Source organism: Mobula hypostoma, chromosome 18 (genome assembly GCF_963921235.1).
Source record: "Mobula hypostoma chromosome 18, sMobHyp1.1, whole genome shotgun sequence".
Classification (NCBI taxonomy): domain Eukaryota; kingdom Metazoa; phylum Chordata; class Chondrichthyes; order Myliobatiformes; family Myliobatidae; genus Mobula; species Mobula hypostoma.
The window spans coordinates 15,338,185-15,352,475 of NC_086114.1; the positions used below are offsets into that span (position 1 = coordinate 15,338,185).

A 14,291-nucleotide genomic window follows, 5' to 3' on the forward strand; every position below is an offset into this window, starting at 1 on the left:
CAACAAGAGGCAACTAAAAAAGGTAAAGATGGAATACGAAAGTAGGCTAGCCAATAATGTTAAAGAGTACACAAAGGTTTCTTCAGATACATAAAGTGTGAAGGAGAGGTGCGAGTGGATACTGGACTGCTGGAAAACAATGTTGGAGAGGTAGTAACAGAGAACAATGAAATAGTGGACAAACTGAATGAGTATTTTGCATTAGTCTTCACTGTGGAAGACACCAGCAGTATTGTGGAAGTTGTCAGGGGGCATGAAGTGTGCGAAGTTACCATAACTAGAGAGAAGCTTCTTCAGAAACTGAAAGGTCTGAAGGTAGATAAGTCACCTGGACCAGATAGTGTACACCCCAGAGTTCTGAAAGAGGTGGCTGAAGACAATAGTAATGGAGGCAATAGTAATGATCTTTCAAGAATCACTAGATTCTGGATTAGTTCCAGAAGACCGGAAAATACAAATGTCACTCTACTTTTCAAGAAGGGAGAGAGGCAGAAGGAAGGAAACTATAGGCCACTTAGTCTGACCTCAGTGGTTGGGAAGATGTTGGAGTCGATTATTAAGGATGAGGTCTCAGGGTACTTGGAGGCTGTAGACAGCATGGGTTCCTGAAGGGAAAATCTTGTCTGACAGATCTGTTGGAACTTTTTGAAGAAGTAACAAGCATGATAGACAAAGGAGAATCAGTTGATGTTCTGTACTTAGATTTTCAGAAGGCCTTTGACAAGGTGCCACACATGAGACTGCTTTACAAGCTATGCGTCCATGGTGCTAGAGGAAAGATTCTAGCATGGATAAGGCAATGGCTGATTGGCAGGAGGCAAAGAGTGGGAATAAAGGGAGCCTTTTCTGACTGTCTGCCAGTGACTAGTAGTGTTCCACAGGGATCTGTGTTGGACTGATTCTTTTTACATTATATGGCAATGATTTGGATGACGGAATTGATGGCTTTGTTGCAAAGTTTGCAAATGACATGAAGATAGCTGGGGGGGCAAGTAGTTTTGAAGAAGTAAAGAGGCTACAGAAGGACTTAGACAGATTAATGGAATTGACAAAGGAAAGCCAAATGGAATACAATTTCGGGAAGAGTATGGCCATGCACTTTGGTTGACTGTTTTCTAAATGGAGAGAAAATACAAAAAAAAAGATGCAAAGGGACTTGGGCGTCCTTGTGCAGGATTCCATAAAGATTAATTTGCAGTTGAGTATGTGGTGAGGAAAGCAAATGCAATATTAGCATTCATTACAAGAGGACTATAATAGAAAAGCAAGGGTGTAATGTTGAAACTTTATAAAATGCTGACGAAGCCTCACTTGAAGTGCGATGAGCAGGTTTTGACCCTTATCTTAGAAAGGATGTGCTGAAACTGGAGAGGGTTTAAAGGAAGCTCAAAAAAATTTATTCCAGTATTGAATGGCTTGTCATATGAAGAGCATCAGATGGCTCAGGGCCTGTATTCACTAGAATTCAGAAGAATGAGGGGTGAACTCATTGAAAACTATTGAATCAGAATCAGATTTATTATCACCTGCATGTGACGTGAAATTTGCTAACTTAGCAGCAGTAGTTCAATGTAATACATAATCTAGCAGAGAAAAAATAATAATAATAATAAATAAACAAGTAAATCAATTACAGTATACATATATTGAATAAAAACGTGCAAAAACAGAAATACTGTACATTTAAAAAAAAGTGAGGTAGTGTCCAAGGATTCAATGTCCATTTAGGAATCGGATGGCGGAGGGGAAGAAGCTGTTCCTGAATCGCTGAGTGTGTGGCTTCAGGCTTCTATACCTCCTACCTGTTGATAACAGGGAGAAAAGGGCATGCTCTGGGCACTGGAGGTCCTTGATAATAGACGCTGCCTTCCTGAGACACGACTCCCTGAAGATGTCCTGGGTATTTTGTAGGCTAGTGCCCAAGATGGAGCTGACTAGATTTACAACCTTCTGCAGCTTCTTTTGGTCCTGTACAGTAGCCCCTCCATACCAGACAGTGATGCAGCCTGTCAGAATGCTCTCTATGGTACAACTATAGAAGTTTTTGAGTGTATTTGTTGACATGCCAAATCTCTTCAAATTCCTAGTAAAGTATAACCACTGTCTTCTTTGTAACTACATCGATATATTGGGACCAGGTTAAATCCTCAGAGATCTTGACACTCAGGAACTTGAAACTGCTCACTCTCTCCACTTCTGATCCCTCTATGAGGATTGGTATGTGTTCCTTTGTCTTGCCCTTCCAGAAGTCCGCAATCAGCTCTTTGGTCTTACTGATGTTGAGTGCCAAGTTGTTGCTGCAGCACCACTCCACCAGTTGGCATATCTCACTCCGATACACCCTCTCGTCACCACCTGAGATTCTACCAACAATGGTTGTATCGTCAGCAAATTTATGGATGGTATTTTAGCTATGCCTAGCCACACAGTCATGTGTATATAGAGAGTAGAGCAGTGGGCTAAGCACACACCCCTGAGGTGCACCAGTGTTGATCGTCACCGAGGAGGATATGTTATCATCAATCTACACAGATTGTGGTCTTCCGGTTAGGAAGTCGAGGATCCAATTGCAGGTGGAGGTACAGAGGCCCAGGTTCTGCAACTTCTTAATCAGGATTGTGGGAATGATGGTATTAAATGCTGAGCTATAGTCAATGAACAGCATCCTGACCTAGGTATTTATGTTGTCCAGGTGGTCTAAAGCCATGTGGAGAGCCATTGAGATTGCGTCTGCCATTGACCTATTGTGGCGATTGAATGGTGAAAGGCATTGATAGAATGGATCTTGAGAGGATGTTTCCTATGGTGGGAGAGTCTTAGACCAGAGGACACAGTCTCAGAATAGAGGGGTGCCCTTTTATAACAGAGGTGAGGAGGAATTTCTTTCACAAGAAAGTGGTGAATCTGTGGAATTCTTTGCCACAGGCAGCTGTGGAGTCCATGTCTTTATGGCAGAGGTTGATAGATCCCTGGCTGAACATGGAACATAGAGATCTACAGCACATTACAGGCCCTTTGGTCCACAATGTTGTGCTGATGATGTAAACTACTCTAGAGACTGCCTAGAATTTCTGTAACGCATAACCCTCTATTTTTCTAAGCTCCATGTACCTATCTAAGAGGCTCTTAAAAGACTCTATTGTATTCACTTCCACCACTGCTGCCGGCAGTGCATTCCACACACCCACCACTCTCTTACCCCTGATATCCTCTCAGTACCTAATTCCAAGCACCTTAAAACTCATGTAAGCCATTTCAGCCCTGGGAGAACGCCTCTGGCTATCCACACAATCAATGCCTCTCATCATCTTATACACCTCTATCAGCTAACCTCTCATCATCTGTCGCTCCGAGGAGAAAAGACCGAGTTCAGTCAACCTATTCTCATAAGGTACGCCTTCCAATCCAGGCAACATTCTTGTACATCTCCTCTGCCCTCTCTCTATAGTATCCACATCTTTCCTGTCGTGAGGTGACCAGAAATGAACACAGTACTCCAAGTGGGGTCTGACTAAGGTCTTATATAGCTGTAATATTACCTCACGGCACTTGAGCTCAATCCCACAGATGATGAATGCCAACACACCATACACTTTCTTAACAACACTGTCACCCTGCACAGCAGCTTTGTGTGTCCTATCGACATGGACCCCAAGATCTCTCTGATCCTCCACACTGCCAAGAGTCTTACTATTTATATTATATTCTGTCTTCTTCACCCTTATCTGGGTTGAACTCATCTGCCACTTCTCAGCCCAGTTCTGCATCATATCTATGTCCTGCTGTAACCTCTGACAACCCTCCAGATTATCCCCAACACCCCCAACCTTTGTGTCATCAGCAAATTTACTATACCACCCTTCTATTTCTTCATCCAGGTCATTTATAAAAATCACAAAGAGGAGGGTCCCAGAACAGATCCCTGCAGAACACCACTGGTCACTGACCTCCATTCAGAATATGAACTATCTACTTTCCCTTCAGTGAACAACCCAATTCTGGATCCACAAAGCACGTTCTCCTTGGATCCTATGTCTCTTTACTTTCTGAAAGAGCCTGCCATGGGGAACCTCATCAAATGCCTTACTGAAATCCATTTACACTACATTCACTGCTCTACCTTCGTCAATGTGGTTTGTTACATCCTCAAAGAATTCAATCAGGCTCTTAAGACATGATCTGCCCTTGACAAAGCCATGCTGACTATCCCTAATGAGATTATATCTCTCCAAATACTCATAAATCCTGCCTCTCAGGATCCTGCTCACCACTGAAGTCAGACTCACTGGTTAGGGCATAAAGGGATACGGGGAGAAGTCAGGAGATTGGGGCTGGGAAGAAAAAATGTATCATAGAACCATAGAACACTACAGCAGAGAAAACAGGCCATTCGGCCCTTCTAGTCTGTGCCAAAACTTTATTCTGCTAGTCCCATTGACCTGCACCCAGTCCATAACCCTCCAGACCTCTCCCATCCATGTATCTATCCAATTTATTCTTAAAACTTAAGAGTGAGCCTGCATTTACGTCAGATGGCAGCTTGTTCCACACTCCCACCACTCTCTGAGTGAAGAAGTTCCCCCTAATGTTCCCCCTAAACCTTTCCCCTTTCACCTTAAAGCCATGTCCTCTTGTATTTATCTCTCCTATACTTTATACTTTATTGTCGCCAAATCTAAGTGGAAAGAGCCTACTCATATTTACTCTGTCTATACCCCTCATAATTTTGTAAACCTCTATCAAATCTCCCCTCATTCTTCTACGCTCCAAGGCATAAAGTCCTAACCTGTTCAATCTTTCCCTGTAACTCAACTCCTGAAGACCCGGCAACATCCAAGTAAATCTTCTCTGCACTCTTTCAATCTTACTGACATTCCTCCTATAGTTAGGTGACCAGAACTGCACACAATACTCCAAATTTGGCCTCACCAATGTCTTATACAACCTCACCATAACATGCCAACTCCTATACTCAATACTTTGATTTATGAATGCCAGGGTGCCAAAAGCCTTCTTAACAACCCTGTCTACCTGTGACGCCACTTTCAGTGAATTATGTATCTGAACTCCCAGATACTTTTGTTCCTCTGCACTCCTCAGTGCCCTACCATTTACTGTGTATGTCCTACCTTGATTTGTCCTTCCAAAATGCAACACCTCACACTTGTCTGCATTAAATTCCATCTGCCATTTTCTGGCCCATTTTTCCAGTTGGTCCAGATCCCTCTGCAAGCTTTGAAAGCCTTCCTCACTGTCCAGAACACCTCCAATCTTAGTGTCATCAGCAAACTTGCTGATCCAATTTACCACATTATCATCTAGATCATTGATATAGACAACAAACAACAATGGTCCCAGCACAGAACCCTGAAGCACACCACTAGTTACAGGCCTCCAGTCCAAGAAGCAATCATCCACAACCACTCTCTGTCTTCTCCCACACAAAGCAATTTCGAATCCAGTTTACAACCTCCCCATGGATACCTCGTGTCTGAACCTTCTGAACTAACCTCCCATGTGGGATCTTGTCAAAGGCCTTACTAAAGTCCATGTAGACAACATCCACAACCTTTCCTTCATCTACTTTCTTGATAACCTCCTCAAAAAACTCTACAAGTTTCGTTAAACACGATCTACCACGCACAAGGACATGCTGACTATCCTTAATCAGCCCTTGGCTGTCCAAATACTTGTATATCCGATCTCTCAGAACACCTTCCAATAATTTACCTACTACTGATGTCCGGCTCACCAGCCTGTGATTACTTGGTTTACTTTTGGAGCCTTTTTTAAACAACAGAACAACATGAGCTACCCTCCAATCCTCCAGCACCACACCCGTGGCTAAGGACATTTTAAATATTTCTGCCAGAGCCCCTGCAATTTCTACACTAGTCTCTCATCCGTGATGAAATGGCCTAATTCTGCTCCTATATCTTATGATCTTATGATGTTAATAAACATTATCAACGTCACCAGAGATTAAGCCTCTGCCTTGCTTGCAATTAAGCCATAGATATTTTACTACCTTTTCATGTCAATGCCTCATCAATAGTGAATAGAATGTACAGTGGTTAGAAGTCTTATCTGAGTTAGATAGTTGTGGGTTCAAGTCCAACCACTGGTACTTCAGTACAATCTAGGCTTGTACTCCACGTCTGTGTCTAATATTCATTGATCCTTTTATAAACAATATCTACGTATTTCCGTATTATAGTTATCATCGCTTTCTGTGTCTGGATGCTGACTGGGCAAAAACTGGTTGCCTTGTTTGCTATATTGCCAAGGTGATTTCTTATCAGCAGTACTTCATTGGATATAAAGTGTTTTGGGACATAACAGGAGTTATAGAAGTCATCAAGGTCGAGTCAAAAGGCACAGGTACAGACCCTTCACCTCACCGCCTCCACACTGATGATCACGCACCCATTTATCCTAATTCCATTTCATTCTTGCTACATACCCATCGATTATCCCCAATTTCTACCTCTTATGGACAATACCATCTTGAGAAATGGAAAGAAACAAGAACTCCTGGGGGGAAACCCATGTAGTCACAGGGAGAACGTGCTGACTCCTTAGGGCAGGAATGAACTAACATTCTTGGAAGTACAAGGCAGCGGTTCTGTTGGCTGTGCAGTGGTGCTGCCCAGTTCAGAAGTTCAAGTCTTTTTTTAAAAAATGCTGGGATGAGAAGCATAGAGAATTAAATTTGCTTGTGTTGGGAGGGGCAAACACATATACTGAGCATGCGTGTGATGGGAGAAAGTGCACACGTGTCTAAAGCTGTATGTTCATAATGTTTATGTATTTAATGAGGTTTGTGCCCCTGTGTGGAACCATGCCTATGCTGCAGGTGGAATACTTGTTTATCAGAAGAGCCAATTTTCACCATCTCACTCTTGGTTGATGATAAAGCAATTTTGGTGCTATTATAGAGTGTAGGAATCTCTGGAATTTCAGCATCTGCCAATCTCTTTTGTTTTTGTAAGTAAAGGTATCTGGCTTGGCATATTTCGGAGACACGGAGAAACTGCATATGCTGGAAATCTGGACCAACAGGTATCATGATTCTGATGTAGGGTCATGTAGATTATTAATTTTCTTAGATGGATGCAGCCTAGGCTGCTGAGCTCCTCCAGTATATTGTGTGTGTGTGTGTATGTATGTTTATCCCAATGCAATAAGCAAGATGCTGGAGGAACTCATCGTGCCAGGGAACGTGTGTGGAGTGAAATGGACAAGCTAACGTTTGGGGTGGGGACCCGCTATCTGATCCGTTTCCCTCCACAGATGCTGCTTATGCTCCGCCTCCAATATCTTGCTTGTTACGCCGGCATCAGCAGTCTCCTGTGTCTCCACTCTTCCTAAGGGTGTAAGTGGCGCCTTTCCTTGTACAATTTGGCTGTCTCAATCCCCCGACCGCAAATGGGGCTTTATGAAAGCATTTACCTTGAGCACGTTCAGATTTCATGTCGATCGCGATCTTTCAAAATTGAGCTATTAAATTTGCTCCACGCCGCACACAAGTAAAGTTTGCAGAAACTGGGCAACGCGCTCAAAACAGTTTTCCGCTGAAGGTCATTTTATGTCCGAAACTACAATTGATAGAGTGAGAGCGAGATGCATACAGTGATAAAACTGGTCGCACGCAACACTGGGGAGAATAGCCGGAGGGAGGCAGCGAAACAGAAAAAGAAATAGTTTGCTCGCTTTCAGAGTCATTATCCACCTCCTACCATTGTTGTTCCTCCTTGAACACATTCCATCACCCAGCTTGTAAAGGAGCCAAGGAACTAAAATGCCAAGAGCTTTCTTCACCCTGGGGCGACGTCAGTTTATACAAGTTTCATACATGAAGAAAGTCAACTTTGCAGTCCACTCCAAAAAAATGAACGGAAATTATAAATATAAAATATAACGCTTTTTAATTTTTCTCCTTGTAAGTCATAAAACTGACGTGCCCAGAGAGAGCGAGAGATGGCGAGGTTTTTAAAATATGTACATTGGTTTCGGGAAAGTGAACTTGCCAAAGGATAAATAAAGTTGCATAGCGTGCATGCTGCACGGTGCACCAAATTCCTTCAAGTTTTCAAGCCTAATGCTGGTAAGAGGTACAAGCAGTTCATAGACACCTGGTTCCGCTGCTGATAGGTAATTGAATTGTGCGCGATAATCATTAACCCATTTTTCATCGTGCGGGGTTATCAGGAATGCAGGCATTCGCGACTCACACATTGCGTAACAAGACACATTGATGAAGGTACAGCGGTGGATCTGGATTTCAGTAAGGCATTTGATAAGGTTCCCCATATGAGGCTCATTCAGAACGTAAGGAGGCATGGGATCCAAGGAAAACTTGCTTTGTGGATCCAGAACTGGCTTGCCCAAAGAAGGCAAAGGGTGGTTGTAGACGGGTCATATTCTGCATGGAGGTCAGTGACAGGTGGTGTTCCACAGGGATCTGTCCTGGGACCCCTCCTCTTCGTGATTTTTATCAGTGACCTGGATGACGAAATAGAAGGGTGGTTTAGTAGGTTTGCTGATGACACAAAGTTTGTGAGTGTTGCGGATAGTTTGGAGGGTTGCCAAACATTACAGCGGGATATCGATAGGATGCAGAACTGGGCTGAGAAGTGGCAAATGGAGTTCAACCCAGATAAGTGTTAAATGGTTCATTTTGGTAGATCAAATTTGAAGGCAGTATATAGTATTAAAGGCAAGACTCTTGGCAGTGTGACGGATCAGAGAGATCTTGAGGTCCATGTCCATAGGACACACAAAGTTGCTGCACAGGTTGACAGTGTTGTTCAGAAGGGTATGGTGTGTTGGCATTCATCAGCTGTGGGATTGAGTTCAAGAGCCGTGAGGTAATGTTACAGTTGGTCAGACCCCACTTAGAGTACTGTGTCCAGTTCTAGTCACCTCACTACAGGAAGGACGTGCATACTATAGAGAGAGTGCAAAGGAGATTTACGAGGATGTTGCCTGGATTGGAGAGCGTGCCTTAGGAGATTAGGTTGAGTGAACTTGGCCATTTCTCCTTGAGCGACGGAGGATGAGAGGTGACCTGATGTGTACAAGATGATGAGAGGCATTGATCATGTGGATAGCTAGAGACTTTTTCCTAGGGCTGAAATGGCTAACATGAGGGGACGTAGTTTTAAATAGGTACAGAGAGGATGTCAAGGGTAAGTTTTTCACACAGAGAGTGATGGGTGCATGGAATGCACTCCCGGCGATGGTGGTGGAGACTGATACAATAAGGTCTTTTAAGAGACTCTTAGATAGGTACATAGAGAGCTATGCAGTAGGGAAATTCTAGGCAGTTTCTAGAATAGGTTACATGGTCGGTACAATGTTGTGGGCAAGATGGTCATTCACAGGTCCAGGCAGCTGGCCACTGGGGGCTCTGTCTGCTCTGCTTGTGAGGATACATTCGGAATAAGATGACAGCCTCCACTTCTTCTGAGGATATGTCCGTGCCTGAGTGTCTGCAGAGAGAGCATGCAGTATTCACTTGTTCTTTGGAGACCTTTTAGGACCATTGATCACCTCAGGGGCTGGAGTACATCCTGAACAAGCATTTTACATGAATATCCTGAAAGTTACAGTGCACATAAATAAACCATTTGCTCTTGACCACTAACAGTGAAACTGAGATCTTGGTCAAGGGACTTTTTAGCTGATCTGATGCACTGTTATACTGCCAGCATGCACTCAGTACAATTGTGTTTTGGGAGTCATATCCCAGTGACCCGGGGTTCAATTCCCACCTCTACCTGTAAGGAGTTTGTCATGTTCTCCTCGTGATTGTCTGCATTTCCTCCCGGTGCTCTGGTTTCCTCCCACAGTCCCAAGACGGGGACTGATCGGTAGGTTAATTGGTCATTGTAAATTGTCCCGTGATGTGGCTTGGATTAAATTGGGGGATTGCTGGGCTACGTGTCTCAAATGACCCAGAGGGTCTATTCCACACTGCAGCTCAACAAATGAATGTGCTTATCAATATGCAAAACTCTGAGAATTGCATACAAACCTAATTGGTGTATAATTCATGAATCAGTTCCTGATCTCACATCTCAAGAGTAAGATTCATTTATGGAGCCTCTATGATATATTTTCTTAAAGTGCTTCAGAGAAGTGTTTTCAAATACAGAATCAAAGCTGGGGGGAAATATTAGGTCAAAGAAATCTCCATAAAAGTGATAGGCTCTTTATTAGGGAAAGAAGCAGCATCTTTTAGAGGGATTTTCAGAATTTGTTTGTGGGCTTGGAAGGTATGGTTACCACAGGTGGAGCAATTTATTTCAAGAATGAGCAAGAGGACGTAATTTTATGATATCGGAAGCAAGAGCTGGAGAAGATCAAGGATGGTTAGCCTTAAAAAGCCATTGTTTAACTAATAGGCAGTTCTGAACTAAAACGGTTGGGGAGGAGGTGCTGGTGTTGCATGTTTGGGAACTTCACACCATCTTTTTCCCCCAAGCAGTTAATCTGATAAACTATGCTAGTTAGCCACTCCCCTCCCCATTTACATCAGTCACTGCACTATAAACATTTTAAACCACTTTTTATAATGCTGTATTTATGGACATTTTATTCATATCTATACTTTAACCTCTAGCTTTATTTTTATATAATACTTCATAATTGTTGAATGAAGTTGTTTTTGGTGCATGTCACACCCTGACCAACAGGCCAAAGCAAATTCCTAATACATGTAAATGTACATAGCAAATAAAGTTGATTCCTGATTTCAGGATGAACAAGAGTAATGGAATTCTGGATGATCAGTTGTTAATGGGGAGCAAAAGGAAGGGAGAGGAGGAAAGTGCCTTTGAATAGCCACAGCCAGGAGGAAAACGTCTAAATGCTTTGACATTTAAGTGAGATGCAACAGCCCCTTGCACCAATTTTGAGTTCATACTAGCTGCAGTACAACTCCCACCTGTCATGAAATTCCATTAGATAATGCCAACTGTTGATCATGCTGGGTGTTTATTAAGAATGATACATCTTTATTGTTAAATATTCCTACATCATCAGCAGCCAAAATCTGTGTGCATGTATCCAAGCACGTGCACACAGCTCCTTTAGGACTAAAATTTATTAGAATTAAGTTCAAATCTAGCTGACTGACTTGATGTAATTACTGTATAATTATGGATCAGAATTTCCTGCAATTCGAATGATGCAAAGCCGTGTGGGATTCAGTTGCACTGCAGAATGCCATATATCAAAAAAGTAGCTCTAAAATGCTTATTTACAGAGCTGAGAAACACTTCTAATGTCAACCCAAGGACGAGGTAGAGCTATTGTCCAAAGAAACATCTTAGCAAACTCACCAACACGGCCTCCACAAAATCCATGTACTTCACTGGAACATCACCAATGCTGGGGATGTAGTTCTCTAACAGGACTGGATTGCCTATTTCGAGCATCTAGTTACACTCAGTTAACTTTGTTAGACAGGCCACATCATTTGCACATTTGACTGCCGCTTCTCAAAACAGGTATTCTATTCCAAGCTCTGTCACAGTAAGATATATTAAGACAGGTGGCAAAAAAGCTTCAAGGATCTGCTTAAAGTAGGGGTTCCCAACCTTTTTTATGGATTGGACCAACACCATTAAGCAAGGGATCCGTAGACCGCAGTTTGGGAACCCCTGGTTCTAAGCCTTTTTGAAAACTAACTAACATCCCCAATAATTATTGGGAACCTCTAACCTATGATCACCTACAGTAGAAAATTCAGATTGGTATTGTGAACTAAGTTCATATATTGGTTGCAGAAAGAGTGAAGCACCTGATAAGTTACCTACCCACTCAGAAATACTATGTTCCACTTACATAAGTTGTCTGCTTTTCCCTAGACTGGTCTCATCGACATCAGATCACACAAAACTGGAGTGAAAGCAGATCACCATTGATCCTAAGGGACTGCTTAAGAAAGATCTTGAGGGAATGAGGTAGAAGGAATCCCATCAAAAGGATATGAAGAACAAAGTAATCTAGCCAAAAGTCAGACTTGCAATGTGCGAGTTCCCAGTTAAAATAATTAAGTAAATAATTCAAAGGAATAACAAAATGTGGTATTGAGTGGAATGGTACCATGTGTTTGCAACTTGGAAATATTTGATCATAAAATTAGCTTTGAACAACTTATCGGCCTATTTCTCTCTCCATTTAAAGAACAGCTAGCTCCCTATTCCTGGCTGTGCTCAACCACTGATAAGATTTTCATTTGTTTGTTTATGTAGACTTTTTCATTAATTCTATTGTGTCCTTTATTTTCCTGTAAATGCCTGCAAGAACATGAATCTTAAGGTAACATATATGTACTTTGATAATAAGTTTTCCTTTGACTTGGGTACATCTAGATTTGTCTCCTGACCAGCCACCACTGTTTGACCTTGAAATAAAAATAATTCAGAATTAATGTGTCCTAATTTGCACAGCTCCATTCATTCTGTATTTATCCTTCCCGCGTATAAACTGCAATGTCTGTTGGTTATGATAATTTTAAACCTATCATCCAGGTATTTAACATTTGCCAGGACCTAGTTTTTCCTTTATTTCAAATTCTTCCAACCCAACTACTTCCTATCAGATTGGCTCTAACTGCAGCCTCTTGATCATCCCCAAATTTTATGATCCTTACAATCAGTTGTCAAAGCCTAAGATACTGATTTCCACAATAAACCTCTCTCTTCCTATTGTCTTTCCTCTCTCATCATGCCACCAATCACCTATCTGACTATTTCCTGATGGCTTGGTATCATAACTTAAAACATACAATGTTCCCTGAAATACTCAGAATGCTTAAACAAAACCTCATACAAGATATACTGTTGCTAGCAAATAGCATCATTGGGAAAAAAAGCAGGTGAGAATCTTTAGTTATACAAAAGTAGTAGTGAAAACTCAGTTGAAATCGAAACACGTGTTTATAATGTCACACAGTTGTAACACAGTCAACTGGTATGCAGCCATGTGATAATGACAGATATTCTGTTTCCACGATTGTGAGGAGGGTTGTTATCACCTGAAAAAATACAATCTCTCAGGTGTGCCAAAACATCCTGTAGCACTATATGAAATGAGCAGCTCAGGTCTCAATTTCACATTGCGCTGAAAATTCAGCACTTTATGGACTGGGATCACACTTCAGTAAATACCAAACAAATATGGACTCCTCTTTTAGGAGGCAGCTAAAGAAATTTAAGCTCTATTATATAGACTGGTCAGAGCAGGTTTCTGGGCAAAATGGGAGGGAGAAAGGGTTGGAATCATTGCATTCACTAGCCACCCAGCAAAGTGCCTTTTCTAAAACCTCCCTTCTGGAAATTGCAAAAACTTTCCAGAAGAAAAAGAACTAAAACTTCACGCCATCTCAAAACTTTCTTACCCCAGACAGTTAATCTGATCAACCAGTCCAGCAACCCCCACTCCCTCTATCTGTTACCTCAGTCACTGCACTGTAGACAGTTTAAGCCACTTTTTAGATTAATCTTATGAGTAGAACAAAAGGTCGGCACAACATTGTGGGCTGAAAGATCTGTATGTGCTGTACTCTTCCCAATTCTATGACATTCTGCTGGAACAAAGTGAAGCAGGATTTCATAGAAAAGAGAACAGTACAGCACGGTAAAGTGAGGCTTACAGGGAGTACAAATACCAGCAGATACCAGCTGGGCCAAATGAGGGACTTTCATTAAGATCATAAGTAAGAGCAGTAGGAGGTCAAAAAATCCAAAAATACCTTATCTACAAGCAAACTCCAACAAATTCATGAAAGAATTTCCTTTCAGTAGGTCTCACTAGGTACATTTAATGTCAGAGAAATGTATACAATACACATCCTTAAATTCCCTTTCTTTGCAAACCTCCACAAAAACAGAGGAGTGCCCCAAAGAATGAATGACAGTTAAACATTAGAACCCCAAAGCCCCCTCAGTTCTCCCCTCCCGCGCACAAGCAGCAGCAAGACAATGAACCCCACCACCAAAAAAAGTAACGGCATCTCCCACTGAGAACTCATGTGTGCAGCAAAGCATCAATAAAGACACAGACTTGCAGTACCCCAAAGACTACTCATTCACCCAGTCATTCGACATACCACAGGTTCTCTCTCTCTCTCTAATAAGGGAAAAAAGTGTCTCTGTTTCACAGCGAGAGGGGAGACAAACAGCTTGCTGATTTATGATCAAATCATATTGACCCTACTTGAATCTGTGATGATATTTTAAGTGTTCTGTCACTACTTCCTTAATAATAGATACCCACAA

At 42.0% G+C, this 14,291-nt stretch overlaps 1 long non-coding RNA gene across 1 annotated transcript in view; it reads left to right on the forward strand.

Moving 5' to 3' along the window:
* The window catches only part of LOC134358166 (uncharacterized), a 30,369-nt gene extending 17,886 nt beyond the window's left edge, over window positions 1-12,483 (forward strand). The window contains exon 3 of the long non-coding RNA XR_010020817.1: window positions 11,877-12,483. This is a non-coding gene — a long non-coding RNA (uncharacterized LOC134358166). The remainder of the gene's footprint in view (window positions 1-11,876) is intronic.
* Window positions 12,484-14,291: the final 1,808 nt, after the last annotated feature.